The sequence below is a fragment of the Hippocampus comes genome, unplaced genomic scaffold, assembly GCF_001891065.2.
Source record: "Hippocampus comes isolate QL1 unplaced genomic scaffold, H_comes_QL1_v1.1 scaffold130, whole genome shotgun sequence".
Classification (NCBI taxonomy): domain Eukaryota; kingdom Metazoa; phylum Chordata; class Actinopteri; order Syngnathiformes; family Syngnathidae; genus Hippocampus; species Hippocampus comes.
The window spans coordinates 1,351,967-1,356,567 of NW_017842057.1; positions in this window are offsets into that span (position 1 = coordinate 1,351,967).

Genomic DNA, 4,601 nt, shown 5'->3' on the forward strand with positions numbered 1-4,601 from the left:
CAAGACAATGCCCTAGTATAGAAACTCTGGTCTGCTCTTATTTTTTTATTGTTCGAATGTTTTTGGCTTGCAATACGTAGGAGTGATTTTATGTTTTCACGAGAGTCTGCTAATGCAAAATGTAATCAATGGAGTTACACGTACAAGTAGAGTACAACCGACACAAGTTTACGAACGTCACTTTTAAAACATTCCATGATGAGAGAAAGCTTTAAAGGGAAAGTCAGAAATGCTCTGTACGGCTAGTGAGGAAGGACGTATTTCATTAATACAACTAAAGAGCTATTTGAACCGTTTCATACAAGATTCCATGGGAGCTAAAAACTCTTTGGAAATATCTTTGGAAAGCCTAAAATGAATATACATACCATATTTTCCGCACGAAAAGACGCACTGGATTATGAGGCGCGCCTTCAATGAATGGCTATTTTGTAATTTTTTTCATATATTAGACGCTTCGCACTAAAAGGTGCAATCTACAATGCGTCCACTAGATGGTAATACGCTCATTCCATTCAACTCGAGAGGCGTCCGTTCAACTTGAGAGGCGTTCATGACCGCATCTGAAAAATGTAAATTAACTATTACTGTACTTAAATGAAACTACGAAAATTGAAAACAATGCATCAAAACAGAAAATCAAGTATCTTGAGGAAATCACAAAATAAATTCTATATCCCGCCTACAGAATTTATTTTGTGATTTCCTCGCTTGATTTTCTTCGTGGTTTCATTGAAGTAATAATTAATTTACGTTTTTCGTAGGCGGCGATGAACGCCTCTCGAGTGGAACGGAAGAAAGCTTGGAGACGGACAAAGACGTACAGTACCTGGACTTGCTGAGACTGTGAAAACCATTCATCAAGTCTGCGTTAAAAAAAAAATAAAACCACAACCACAGCTCACATTTTTTCAACAAACTCAGGTGTGTCTTTTTCCGTCTCCTTCCCTTCTTTTCTTCCGGTCAACTCGAGAGGCGTTCATGACCGCCTCCGAAAAACCCATTGGCATTTCCTTAATCGTAGCTCCAAGAGTACAATCAGATAAGATAAAATAAGAAAACCTTTAATAGTCTCACAATGGAGAAATTCCCACTTCACAGTAGCACAGTTATGAGAGGAAGAATTAGAAGAACAAAATAAATCGGAGCTGCTTGAAAGGCAGCCACTCTCACGGCGCCATCTTGAAGTCAAAATAACACAAGATGTCAGTCGTAGTTATTTATTCCTTTGGTGTCTACTTCTTCTTCTCATAACTTTGCTGCTGTGAAGTGGGAATTTCTCCATTGTGAGACTATTAAAGGTTTTCTTATTTTATCTTATCTGATTGTACTCTTGGAGCTACGATAAAGGAAATGTCAATGGGTTTTTCGGAGGAGGTCATGAACGCCTCTCGAGTTGACCGGAAGAAAAGAAGGGAAGGAGACGGACAAAGACACACCTGAGTTTGTTGAAAAAATGAGAGTTGTGGTTGTGGTTTTATTATTTTTTTTAAACTCAGACTTTATTAATGGTTTTTCACACCTCAGCAAGTCCAGGTACTGTACGTCTTTGTCCGTCTCCGTGCTTTCTTCCGTTCCACTCGAGAGGCGTTCATGGCCGCCTACGAAAAACGTAAATTAATTAATACTTCAATGAAACCACGAAGAAAATCAAGCGGGGAAATCACAAAATAAATTCTTTAGGGGGGGATATAGAATTTGTTTTGTGATTTCCTCACTTGATTTTCTGTTTTGATGCATTATTTTCAATTTTCGTAGTTTCATTTAAGTACAGTAATAGTTAATTTACATTTTTCAGAGGCGGTCATGAACGCCTCTCAAGTTGAACGGACGCCTCTCGAGTTGAATGGAAGGAGCGTAGCACCATCTAGTGGACGCATTGTAGATTGCGCCGCATCCAATGTATGAAAAACATTTCCAAAATACCATTCATTGAAGGTGCGCCTCATAATCCAGTGCGTCTTTTAGTGCGGAAAATACGGTATTATTATTTGGGCCCGAACAGCAACCACCGCTCGGTTCATATTGTTTTTGTAAATGTTATTACTGATAGGGCCTGAGCAGTATCCGCTGTGAGGTCCCTGTTGTTTTAGTCGCAATTATTAGGGCCCAAGCAGCAACAGCTGTGAGATCCGTATCGTTTTGGAAACAATTATTATGATTGTTGTTTTTATTATTAGGGCCTGAGGTCTTTATTGTTTTTGTTGAAATGATTGTTCCAGTTCTTCTTATTATTCTTATTTGCAGACCGGATCGTATTTTTCTGATCCTATAAACATGCACAAAAAAACACTAAACTTTGGATACTCATCAAGACTGACAAAAATGTTGATTGTTTAAAGTCGCCATGCATAGTTAGCAAAAGAGCTGTAGCACCACTTCCAGGACAAAATCCAATCTCAGTACGTTTAATGGTAGGGCTACAAAAAATGGGAGGCGCGTGTCCACCCCAAGACCTACGAAAAAGTCCATTGCAGCCACAATCTAAAAAGAAAAGGAAATGAGCTCTGCATTTTTGAATTTCCACTTTTGCCCGATTTACAAGGGTCATACTTTTGTGCCCTTGTCCTCGAGAGTTCATCCGATTGACTTCAAACTTGGGCTGTACCATCTCAAGACAAGGGACAGTAATAGGGTAAAAAATTACTATTTGACAGGGGCGGAAGTATTCTTTGTTGTCGGTTTCACATCGAGATTGGAAAGTTAGGAGGCAGATGTAACAGTCCACGACATACAAAAAAAGTATTTCGGAGGCATACAGTATGCTCAACCTCACAGTATGTCTGCCATTTTGATTTGCTTTTGAATTTATTGCCATTTTTGGGGCCTGTTATCGAGAGCAGAATTGAGAATTGAATCCTTGAGAATTTATACCGTCTTCAAACTTTGGGTGTTTCATCTCAAGATATTTAAGACGAAAATTTATTGAAAGCGATTTAGTTTGTTGCATGCTGTTGCTGTGGCGATGTGTTGTTTGCAAATAAAAATTATGCTCTTTTTGATGGTCTAAATCTAGGCGAAATCTCATGACACTTTGCACACACATCTGGTCTGGCCTAAAAAAAATCAACAGTTTAGGGCGTTATTGTCCGATGTTCCAGTACCCCAATGCACAAGTACTGTGATGTGGCGAGGCTTGCGAGGGCCCTTTATAGCTCCTTGCAGCTGTACTGTTAAACCAAAAGTCTGACCAGACATCAGTGTGATTCTTTGATAACAGTGGTGTGCGTCGGCCCATACTGATTGAGAGAAATGTCTACCTCCCCATTTTTAGCTGACAGCAGTTTGCAGAATCATAATGCAGGTTAATCCATGATTTTTTTGCTGGTTAATTTCAAGTTAAAACAGGATTGTCAACACAGGGACAAGGAGGGCATTTATGGAGAGATGAAATCAAGACACTTGCAGTTGTGTCCTTCAGGGTGATGGAGGACAATGTCTGAGCTTTGATCATGGTCAAGCCACGTCCATCTGGGTGCCCTGATGCCAGGGGCACTTTGCCAGCCTACTTCCTACATCGGTGTATATCATTTTAAACTGGGGGACATGTCAGCAAGACATGAAGTTGATTGGGGTAGAGTAACCTTAAACCCTGTTGGCTTCTGCTGTCTGACCCCTCTACCAAGTATCACATTATCCTGAACTAGTTATTAAAGACAGGTTGTGGTATAAAGCAGACTTGGCCTCTTATTCCCCCCCCATTCCCAAATTACCGGAAGGCATACATTCAGAAAATTGGGGTCCGCCGTTACTTGCATCTTCATGGTTTTATGAGAAAAAAGGCAGCATAAAGGAGCTATGTTGCCCTTTGCGACCATGAAGAGACCACCGGCAGCACAACTCTATATCGACACGGTGTTGAATGTAAAATGGCATCATGTCGTAATATTTTTGTGCTTTCTAATGTTGCAGCATTTGCAGGAATAATGATTCATTGGTTGAGGCACAAATTTTCTGATATGCAAATGATGGGTACTATCAATGTAGCTTTCATTTGACATGGTCCACACCATGGTAAAATAAAAAATACAAACAGTTGGTTGAGATGGCTTTCATTTTGGGTATGTTACACAGTATTTAACGTACTTTACAACATTTTTAACAAGTTAAAATATCACAGAATTCGAAACTACAAGTTATAATTAAAATGATAATACTACAATTATACTGAGTTTGGTAGTAATGGCATGGTGATCGAATGGTTAGCATGTCCCACCTCACAGTTCAGAGGTGCCCGGGTTCGATTCCGGCTCCTGCCTTCCTGTGTGGAGTTTGCATGTTCTCCCTGTGTCTGCGTGGGTTTTCCATACATGGCAATGGCGAGTGATGAAAATAGCGGAAGGGGCGTGGCCTGGACGGGGGCGTGGCCGGGACGGGGGCGTGGTTACTTACAAAAGTGGCACTAAACATGCTGAAGATGAAGTGTATTAAATTTACACAGTTTGAAAATTGAACAGAAAAAAATCCCAAGATCGCCACTATTCTTTCAAGTGAAAATTTGTGCAATTTTGCCTCTGCATTCCTGGTGAGCACCAATATGTAACTCCAAATTTGCTGCTCAAAATCAAAACTAAAAAAGTAAACACATTCCCTGCCATATT